The sequence below is a fragment of the Arachis stenosperma genome, chromosome 9 (assembly GCF_014773155.1).
Source record: "Arachis stenosperma cultivar V10309 chromosome 9, arast.V10309.gnm1.PFL2, whole genome shotgun sequence".
In the NCBI taxonomy this organism is placed as follows: Eukaryota; Viridiplantae; Streptophyta; class Magnoliopsida; order Fabales; family Fabaceae; genus Arachis; species Arachis stenosperma.
Genome location: NC_080385.1, coordinates 52,747,043 through 52,758,476, shown reverse-complemented (window position 1 = coordinate 52,758,476; position 11,434 = coordinate 52,747,043). Strand labels below are relative to the sequence as shown.

General features: G+C 42.3%; 1 non-coding gene across 1 annotated transcript; it reads left to right on the top strand.

Moving 5' to 3' along the window:
- The first annotated feature begins 2,852 nt into the window (after positions 1-2,852).
- On the top strand, positions 2,853-2,960 carry LOC130952527 (small nucleolar RNA R71). The gene has a single exon (XR_009074707.1). It is a non-coding gene; the product is annotated as a small nucleolar RNA R71 (small nucleolar RNA).
- The last annotated feature ends 8,474 nt before the right edge of the window (positions 2,961-11,434 follow it).

The window sequence follows — 11,434 nt, the reverse complement described above, 5'->3', positions numbered from 1 at the left end:
CCAAATATACTAAAAACATACTAAAAACAATGCCAAAAAGCGTACAAATTATCCGCTCATCACAACACCAAACTTAAATTGTTGCTTGTCCCCAAGCAACTGAAAATCAAATAAGATAAAAAGAAGAGAATATACTATAGGCTCCAAATTATCAATGAAACTTAGCTCCAAATTAGATGAGCGGGACTAGTAGCTTTTTGCCTCCGAACAGTTTTGGCATCTCACTTTATCCTTTGAAATTCAGAATGATTGGCTTCTTTAGGAACTCAGAATCCAGATAGTGTTATTGATTCTCCTAGTTAAGTATGATGATTCTTGAACACAGCTACTTATTGAGTCTTGGCCGTGGCCCAAAGCACTCTGTCTTCCAGTATTACCACCGGATACATACATGCCACAGACACATAATTGGGTGAACCTTTTTAGATTGTGACTCAGCTTTGCTAGAGTCCCCAATTAGAGGTGTCCAAGGTTCTTAAGCACACTCTTTTTGCCTTGGATCACAACTTTATTTCTTTCTTTTTCTTTTCTTTTTCTTTCTCCCCTTTTTTTCTTTTTCGTTTTTCTCCTTCTTTTTTTTTTGTATTCACTGCTTTTTCTTGCTTCAAGAATCATTTTTATGATTTTTCAGATCCTCAATAACATGTCTCCTTTTTCATCATTCTTTCAAGAGCCAACATTCATGAACCACAAATTCAAAAGACATATGCACTGTTCAAGCATACATTCAGAAAATAAAAAGTATTGCCACCACATCAAACTAATTAAGCTAGTTTTAAAGATGAATTCGAAATCCTGTACTTCTTGTTCTTTTGTGATTAAAAACAGTTTTCATTTAAGAAAGGTGATGGATTCATAGAACATTCATAACTTTAAGGCATAGACACTAAGACACTAATGATCATAAGACACAAACATGGACAAACATAAGCATAAAATTTTGAAAAACAAGAAAATAAAGAACAAGGAGATTAAAGAACGGGTCCACCTCAGTAATGGCGGCTTGTTCTTCCTCTTGGAGGTCTTATGGAGTGCTTGAGCTCCTCAATGTCTCTTCCTTGTCTTTGTTGCTCCTCTCTCATGATTCTTTGATCTTCTCTAATTTCATGGAGGAGGATGGAATGTTCTTGGTGCTCCACCCTTAGTTGTCCCATGTTGGAACTCAGTTCTCCTAGGGAGGTGTTTAGTTGCTCTTAATAGTCTTGTGGAGGAAAGTGCATCCCTTGAGGCATCTCAGGGATCTCATGATGAGAGGGGTCTCTTGTTTGCTCCATCCTTTTCTTAGTGATGGACTTGTCCTCATCAATGAGGATGTCTCCTTCTATGTCAACTCCTACTGAATAACAGAGGTGACAAATGAGATGAGGAAAGGCTAACCTTGCCAAGGTAGAGGACTTGTCCGCCACCTTATAGAGTTCTTGGGCTATAACCTCATGAACTTCTACTTCTTCTCCAATCATGATGCTATGAATCATGATGGCCTGGTCTAGAGTAACTTCGGACCGGTTGCTAGTGGGAATAATTGAGCATTGGATAAACTCCAACCATCCTCTAGCCACGGGCTTGAGGTCATGCCTTCTTAATTGAACCGGCTTTCCTCTTGAATCTCTCTTCTATTGGGCGCCCTCTTCACAAATGTCAGTGAGGACTTGGTCCAACCTTTAATCAAAGTTGACCCTTCTTGTGTAAGGATGTTCATCTCCTTGCATCATGGGCAAGTTGAATGCCAACCTCACATTTTCCGGACTAAAATCTAAGTATTTCCCCCGAACCATTGTAAGCCAATTCTTTGGGTTCGGGTTCACACTTTGATCATGGCTCTTGGTGATCCATGCATTGGCAAAGAACTCTTGAACCATTAAGATTCTGACTTGTTGAATGGGGTTGGTGAGAACTTCCCAACCTCTTCTTCGAATCTCATGTCGGATCTCCGGATATTCACTCTTTTTGAGTTTGAAAGGGACCTCGGGGATCACCTTCTTCAAGGCCACAACTTCATAGAAGTGGTCTTGATGCACCCTTGAGATGAATCTCTCCATCTCCCATGACTCAGAGGTGGAAGCTTTTGCCTTTCCTTTCCTCTTTCTAGAGGTTTCTCCGACCTTGGATGCCATAAATGGTTATGGAAAAACAAAAAGCAACGCTTTTACCACACCAAACTTAAAAGGTTTGCTCGTCCTCGAGCAAAAGAAGAAAGAATAGAGTAGAAGAAGAAAAAAATGGAGGAGATGAAGATGGCTTTGTGTTTCGGCCAAAGGGGAAAGAAGTGGTGTTTAGGGTGTGTGAAAATGAAGGAGTGAAGATGGGTTTATATAGGGGTGAGGGGAGGGGTAGGGTTCGGCCATTATGGGTGGGTTTGGGAGGGAAAGTGGTTTGAATTTGAATGGTGAGGTAGGTGGGGTTTTATGAAGGATGGATGTGAGTGGTGAAGAGAAAGATGGGATTTGATAGGTGAAGGGTTTTTGGGGAAGAGGTGTTGAGGTGATTGGTGAATGGGTGAAGAAGAAGAGAGAAGGTGGTGGGGTAGGTGGGGGTCCTGTGGGGTCCACAGATCCTGAGGTGTCAAGGAAAAGTCATCCCTGCACCAAATGGCATGCAAAATTGCGTTTTGAGCCAATTATGGCGTTCAGAGTATCAATCTCAAGAACTCCTTTCTTCTGACTTGTCCCATTGTTCATAGGATTCCTTTCAGAAGTGTACATGAATTGGTTATTTGCAACCATTTCAATTAGCTCTTGAGCCTCTGTAGGCGTCTTCTTCAGATGAAGAGATCCTCCAGCAGAGCTATCCAAGGACATCTTGGATAGTTCAGATAGACCATCATAGAAAATTCCTATGATGCTCCATTCAGAAAGCATGTCAGAAGGACATTTTCTGATTAATTGTTTGTATCTTTCCCAAGCTTCATAGAGGGATTCTCCTTCCTTCTGTCTGAAGGTTTGGACTTCCACTCTAAGCTTACTCAATTTTTGAGGTGGAAAGAACTTTGCCGAGAAGGCATTGACTAGCTTTTCCCAAGAGTTCAGGCTTTCTTTAGGTTGTGAGTCCAACCATGTCCTAGCTCTGTCTCTTACAGCAAAAGGGAATAGCATAAGTCTGTAGACCTCAGGGTCAACCCCATTAGTCTTGACAGTGTCACAGATTTGCAAGAATTCAGCTAAAAACTGATGAGGATCTTCCAATGGAAGTCCATGGAACTTGCAATTCTGTTGCATTAGAGAAACTAATTGAGGCTTAAGCTCAAAGTTGTTTGCTCCAATGGCAGGGATAGAGATGCCTCTCCCATAGAAGTCGGGAGTAGGTGCAGTAAAGTCACCCAGCACCTTCCTTGCATTGTTAGCATTATTGTTGTTTTCGGCTGCCATGGGTTCTTCTTGTTTAAAGATTTCTGTTAGGTCCTCTACAGAGAGTTGTGCCTTAGCTTCTCTTAGCTTTCGCTTCAAGGTCCTTTCAGGTTCAGGGTCAGCTTCAACAAGAATGCCTTTGTCTTTGCTCCTGCTCATATGAAAGAGAAGAGAACAAGAAAATATAGAATCCTCTATGTCACAGTATAGAGATTCCTTGAGGTGTCAGAGGAAAAGAAAAATAGAAGAAAGAGGTAAAAGAATTCGAACTTAGTGAGACAGAGTTCGAATTGTGCATTGAGGAGGAGTGATACTCCATAAATAGAAGGATGTGAGAAGAGGGGAAGAAATTTCGAAAATTAAATTAAAAAGATTTTAAAAACATTTTGAAAAACTTTAATTGATTTTCGAAAACCAAGAGTGGGAAAGAAGTCAAGTAATTTTTTGAAAAAGATTTTGAAATTAGCATTTTAAAAAGGTATGATTGAAAACTTCTTTGAAAAAGATGTGATTAAAAAGATATGATTGAAAAGATATGATTTGAAAACAATTTTAAAAAGATTTGATTTTAAAAATTAATGACTTGGCTAACAAGAAAAGATATGATTCAAACATTAAACCTTTCTCAACAGAAAAGGCAACATACTTGAAATGTTGAATCAAATCATTAATTGATAGCAAGTATTTTTGAAAAAGGAAAGAAATTGATTTTAAAAAAGATTTGATTGAAAAGATATGATTTGAAAAAGATTTGATTTTGAAAAACTTTGAAAACTTGAAAAAAATCTGAATTAAAAACAGAATCTTCCCTCTTGTGCCATCCTGGCGTTAAACGCCCAGAATGGTGCACATTCTGGCGTTTAACGCCCAATGCACTACCTTTTTGGGCGTTAAACGCCCAGCCAGGCACCCTGGCTGGCGTTTAAACGCCAGTCTGCCTTCCTTACTGGGCATTTTGAATGCCCAGCCTTTTTCTGTGTAATTCCTCTGCTGTATGTTCTGAATCTTCAATTCTTTGTATTATTGACTTGAAAAGACACAAATTAAAAATATTTTTGGATTTTTTTATAATGAGGAATAATCAAAATGCAACTAAAATCAAATAACAATGCATGCAAGACACCAAACTTAGTAGTTGTATACTACCGACACTAACAAAATGAGAATGCATATGGAAAACAACAAAACAATCAAGTCAAGAGAATTTAAAGATCAGAGCATGGAAATCATCAAGAACAACTTGAAGATTAATGAAGACACATGAATGAATGCATGCAATTCACACCAAACTTAACATGAGACACTAGACTCAACAAGAAACATAAAATATTTTTGGGTTTTTATGATTTTGTAATTTTTTTTTAAGTGAAAAGGAAAATAAAGGGATCAAAATTCTTAATGAGAATTCCAGGAATCATGCAATGTTAGTCTAAAGCTACAGTCTAAAGGAATTAGACATGGCTAGCCAAGCTTCAGCAGGACATTGCATTCAAGAGCTAAATTGATGAGAATCAATCAGATTTGATGATGATAAGAACATCACCTTGAAACACTAGAATTCATTCTTGAGAACTCTGAAGATAAATACCTAATCTAAGCAACAAGATGAACCGTCAGTTGTCCAAACTCAACAATCCCCGGCAACGGCGCCAAAAACTTGGTGCACGAAATTGTGATCACTACTTTTCCCAACTCAAATAATCCCCGGTAATGAATCCAAAAACTTGGTGCTCAATACCATGGCATAAACACAACTTCGCACAACTAACCAGCAAGTGCACTGGGTCGTCCAAGTAATAAACCTTACGCGAGTAAGGGTCGATCCCACGGAGATTGTTGGCATGAAGCAAGCTATGGTCACCTTGTAAATCTTAGTCAGGCAGACTCAAATGGTTATAGGTGAAATATGAATAAAACATAAAGATAAGGATAGAGATACTTATGTATATCATGGGTGAGAGCTTCAGATAAGCGTATGAAGATGCTTTGTCCCTTCCGTCTCTCTGCTTTCCTACTGTCTTCTTCCAATCCTTCTTACTCCTTTCCATGGCAAGCTGTATGCAAGGGTTTCACCGATGTCAGTGGCTACCTCCCATCCTCTCAGTGGAAATGTTCAACGCACCCTGTCACAGCACGGCTATCCATCTGTCGGTTCTCAATCAGGCCGGAATAGAATCCAGTGATTCTTTTGCGCCTGTCTCTAACGCCCCGCCCTCAGGAGTTTGAAGCTCGTCACAGTCATTCAATCATTGAATCCTACTCAGAATACCACAGACAAGGTTTAGACCTTCCGGATTCTCTTGAATACCGCCATCAGTTCTAGCTTATACCACGAAGATTCCGGTTAAAGAATCCAAGAGATATCCACCCAATCTAAGGTAGAATGGAGGTGGTTGTCAGTCACACGTTCATAGGCGAGAATGATTATGAGTGTCACGGATCATCACATTCATCAAGTTGAAGAACAAGTGATATCTTGGAACAAGAACAAGCGGAATTGAATAGAAGAACAATAGTAATTGCATTAATACTCGAGGTACAGCAGAGCTCCACACCTTAATCTATGGTGTGTAGAAACTCCACCGTTGAAAATACATAAGAACAAGGTCTAGGCATGGCCATGAGGCCAGCCTCCCAAAAAGAGTTCAATCATCAAAACATGATCAAAAGATGATCTAGAGATCTAAAGTGATCAAAAGATTCAAAATACAATAGCAAAAGGTCCTATTTATAGGGAACTAGTAGCTTAAGAATTACAAAGATGAGTAAATGACATAAAAATCCACTTCCGGGCCCACTTGGTGTGTGCTTGGGCTGAGCATTGAAGCATTTTTGTGTAGAGACTTTTCTTGGAGTTAAACGCCAGCTTTTGTGCCAGTTTGGGCGTTTAACTCCCACTTTGGTGCCAGTTCCGGCGTTTAACGCTGGAATTCTGAAGGTGACTTTGAATGCCGGTTTGGGCCATCAAATCTTGGGCAAAGTATGGACTATCATATATTGCTGGAAATCCCAGGATGTCTACTTTCCAACGCCGTTGAGAGCGCGCCAATTGGGCTTCTGTAGCTCCAGAAAATCCACTTCGAGTGCAGGGAGGTCAGAATCCAACAGCATCTGCAGTCCTTTTCAGTCTCTGAATCAGATTTTTGCTCAGGTCCCTCAATTTCAGCCAGAAAATACCTGAAATCACAAAAAAATACACAAACTCATAGTAAAGTCCAGAAAAGTGAATTTTAACTAAAAACTAATAAAAATATACTAAAAACTCAACCAAATATACTAAAAACATACTAAAAATAATGCCAAAAAGCGTACAAATTATCCGCTCATCAGCTACCTAAAAGAAAATGAAACTAAATGATTAAGAATCAAAAAGAGATAGGTGGAGTAAGAGGGTAGCTTAGTATAGTACCTTGAGAGATGGAAGAGGATATGGAAGAAGAAGTTGTAGAGTGGAGTGATGGAGAGTGGAGGGGTAATGTGGGGCCACCGGAGGTAGGTGGTAGGAGGTGGTTGACTGGAAGAAGAAATGGTAGTAGGTGGATGGGTAGTAGAAAAAGTGAGAAGAAGAGGGAAAGGAGAAGAAGAATGAAGGGGGCAAGTATGCTCCCTATTAAGTTGGCATCGATCACCTGCGCGTGCGCGCACGGTGCGCGCTCGCGCAAGGGAGCGAGGTGGAGTGGGGGCGCGCGCGCGTACGTTGCGCGCACGCGCCCATGCGCTTGGGCTGGTAGCACAGGGGTGGCTTAGAGGTGGCACAACTCTCTGGACGAGGTACCAGGAGTTGGCTGCAGGGCTGTTGGCGCGCGCCCGCACGGTGCGCGCGCGCGTCAACGTGGTTATGCCCCAGGCATGAGATGGGCCTGGGGTGGGCCTAACTCTCTGTGGAGTGGCCTAGAGGTGGTGTAGAACGAGGGACGCGTGCGCGGCCTAGGCGCGCGCGCGCACCTCGTGTTGCTAGCATATGGACGCGTGCGCGCCAGGCGCGCGCACGCGGCAAAGCTGATGGGCCGGTGGCTTAGTGCGGGCCCGAGAGTGGCCTAACTCTCTGGAATATGTACCAGGAGTTCAAAAGGGTGATCGACGCGGACGCGCACGGTACGCTAGCGCGTCGATCTGCAGATTTCGCCCAAGCGCGCATACGCGCCATGTGCGCGCACGCGTAAGTGGCCTTTGCCTCAGGCATAGTGCTGGCATGGTGTGGGCGTAACTCTCAGGAAAATGTATGGAGGGGTGTTTTTTCGCAACTCACGCGTCCGCGCACGGTGCGCGTCTGCGTGGGTGGTCGTCAAATGCCTCAAGGGCACGCACGCGCAGAAGGGTGCCTTTTCAAAAGTTTGCATGTTTTTGCACCACTTATAGCATTCCAACCCTCCAAACAGCCACTTAAGCACTATAGAAGGGCATTTTAACTTGATAAACTACCAATGAACTCAACAAATGGAGCAGAATTAGAATTGAAATCTAGCTAACAAACATGAAGTCAAGTGTTAAGCAAGTGTCAATCAAAGAATGATGCAATGACTATGTACAAAGGAAGGTCTTACCATGGTGGGGTGTCTCCCACCTAGCACTTTTGTTTACCGTCCTTAAGTTGGACTTTCACTAGCTCAAAGTTCTTGTTCAAGAGGTGCATCCCTCAAGAGGAACACTTCAAATTCCTTTGAGTTCTTTCTTTGCTCACCATGATACAATTTGAGACGGTGCCCATTTACCTTGAAAATGTCCGGACTTGATGGGTGGCGCAAGTGGTAGACCCCATAAGGTTCTACTTTCTCCACTTGGTAGGGTCCATCCCACCTTGATCTAAGCTTTCCGGGTAGTAATCTCAACCTTGAGTTGTAAAGAAGGACTAGTTCACCGGGTCGGAATTCCCTTCTCCTAATGTTCTTGTCATGGATGGCTTTCATCTTTTCCTTGTAATGTCTAGAGTTGTCATAAGCTTCTAATCTTAAGCATTCCAATTCCGCTAATTGAAGCTTTCTCTCTACTCCGGCTCCACCCAAGCTCATATTACATTCCTTTATGGCCCAATAAGCTTTGTATTCGATTTCTACCGGTAAGTGGCATGCTTTACCATATACAAGCCTAAAGGGGCTCATGCCAATGGGTGTCTTGTAAGCCGTTCGATAAGCCCAAAGTGCATCGGAGAGTTTAGTGCTCTAATCCTTCCGATTCGGCTTCACAATCCTTTCCAACACATGTTTGATTTCCCGGTTAGAAACTTCGGCTTGGCCATTTGTCTGAGGGTGGTAAGCCGTGGCGACTTTATGTATGATGCCATACTTTCTCATGAGGCCATCCATTTTTTCGTTGCAAAAGTGGGATCCTTGGTCACTTATGATTGCTCTTGGGGAGCCAAAGCGACAAATGATATTGTTCCTCACAAAAGAATAAACAACATGAGCGTCATCCGTTCGGGTGGGGATTGCCTCCACCCATTTTGACACATAATCGACGGCTAACAAGATGTAGAGAAAGCCATTGGAATTTGGAAATGGTCCCATGAAGTCGATTCCCCATACATCAAAGATTTCACAAAAAAGCATATTTTGTTGGGGGATTTCGTCCTTCTTAGAAATATTTCCAAACCGAATGCATTGGGGACAAGATTTGCAATGGAGAGAAGAATCTTTGAGAAGGGTTGGCCACCAAAATCCGCAGTCAAGGACCTTTCTTACCGTTCTTTGGGGGCCGTAGTGGCCACCTCCTTCGGAAGCATGGCAAGCGTCCAAGATTGCTTGGAATTCGGTTTGAGGTATGCACCGTCGCACTATTTGGTCTGCTCCATACCTCCACAAATAGGGATCGTCCCAAACATAGTATTTGGATTTGCTTTTCAGCTTATCCTTTTGGTGTTTGTTGAGATTGGGAGGGAAAGTGCGTGAAACCAAGTAGTTTGCTATTGGGGCATACCAAGGAACTACTTCCGAGATTGCGTGCAAAGCATCTAAAGGAAAGGAGTCATTGATAGGAGTGGTGTCGCCTTTTGTGTGTTCGAGGCGACTTAGATGGTCCGCCACTAGGTTTTGGGAACCACTCCTATCCTTGATCTCCAAGTCAAATTCTTGTAACAAAAGCACCCAACGAATTAATCTCGGTTTTGATTCCTTTTTGGCCAACAAATACTTTAGTGCCGCGTGATCCGAGTACACTACAACTTTGGAACCAAGAAGATAGGCTCGGAACTTGTCCAAAGCAAAAACAATAGCTAGTAGTTCCTTTTCGGTAGTAGTGTAGTTGGATTGGGCTCCGTCTAGTGTTTTGGAGGCATAAGCTGTGACATAGGGAATCTTACCCTAGCGTTGTGCTAACGCGGCTCCTATCACATAATTCAAAGCATCACACATGATTTCAAATGGTTGAGTCCAATTCAGTCCTCGCACAATAGGAGCTTGTGTCAATGCTACTTTAAGTTTGTCATATGCTTCCATACATTCCTTGCTCAGCTCAAATTCAGTGTCCTTTTGTAGTAGTCGAGAGAGAGGTAAAGCCACCTTGCTAAAGTCTTTGATGAATCTCCGGTAGAATCCTGCATGTCCAAGAAAAGAGCGGACTTCCCTCTCGGAGGAGGGGTAAGGTAAACTAGATATGACATTTATTTTTGCCGGATCTACGGAGATGCCTTCTTTTGAGACTATGTGTCCCAAAACAATGCCTTGTTTGACCATGAAATGACATTTTTCAAAATTTAAGACAAGGTTTGTTTTGGTGCATCTCTCTAAGACTTTTTCAAGGTTACCTAAGCAATACTCAAATGAATCACCGTACACACTAAAGTCGTCCATGAAAACTTCCATACATTGCTCTAGAAAGTCCGCAAATAAGCTCATCATGCATCTTTGAAACGTTGCCGGTGCATTGCATAGGCCAAATGGCATACGCTTGTAAGCATACGTTCCAAAGGGGCAAGTAAATGTGGTTTTTTCTTGGTCCTCTAGAGCAATGTGAATTTGGAAGTAACTGGAGTAACCATCAAGAAAGCAATAATATGATTTACCGGCTAATCGATCAAGCATTTGATTAATGAATGGTAGTGGGAAGTGATCGTTTCTTGTGGCCGCATTCAACCTTCGGTAATCTATGCATACTCTCCAAGAATTTTGCACTCTCGTTGCTATAAGTTCACCACTTTCGTTTTTGATTGTTGTCACCCTGGACTTCTTTGGCACTACTTGGACCGGGCTTACCCACTCGCTATCCGAAATAGGATAGATGATGTCCGCTTCAAGTAGCTTAGTGACTTCTTTTTTCACAACCTCAAGAATGGTTGGATTAAGTCTCCTTTGAGGTTGTCGGACCGGTCTTGCTCCTTCTTCAAGAAATATGCGGTGCTCGCATACTTGGGGGCTTATTCCCACTAGATCCGCCAAACTCCACCCAATTGCCCTTTTGTTTTTCCTCAATACATCTAGCAATTTTTCTTCCTGTTGAGGAGTTAACTCTTTTGCAATTATCACGGGGAGCTTTTGGGCTTCATCAAGATATGAGTACCTTAAGTGGGGTGGTAGTGGCTTCAATTCCATCTTTTTGTCATTCTTTGAAGTTTGAGTTTCCGGATGGTTTGTATGGTGTGTGGTGTTTAGTTTGCTTGGACCTTCATTTTCTTCTTCAATCATGTACTTCTCATCTAACTTTGCAAGGTGCACTTCGGCAACCATGTTGTCAATTGGGTCACACCGAAATAGAGAGTGATTCTCCGGTGGATGCTTCATTGCTTCTTCTAGGCTAAAACTTACGATTCTCCCATCTATTTCAAATGAGTAGGTCCCCGAGTAGGCATCTAGCTTAAATCTAGAAGTTCTCAAAAATGGTCTTCCAAGTAGGATAGATGATGCTCTTTCGGTCTCGCTTGATGGCATTTCAAGGACATAGAAGTCAATCGGAAACATCAACCCTTTGATATTCACCAATACGTCTTCCGCAACACCCATCACGGTTATTATGCTTTTATCCGCTAGGACAAATCTTGCCGTCGACCTTTTTAGTGGTGGCAACTTCAATACCCGGTAGACGGAGAGCGGCATGATGCTAACACATGCTCCGTGGTCACACGTACAATCTATAAATTGAACTCCATTAACGGTGCAAGT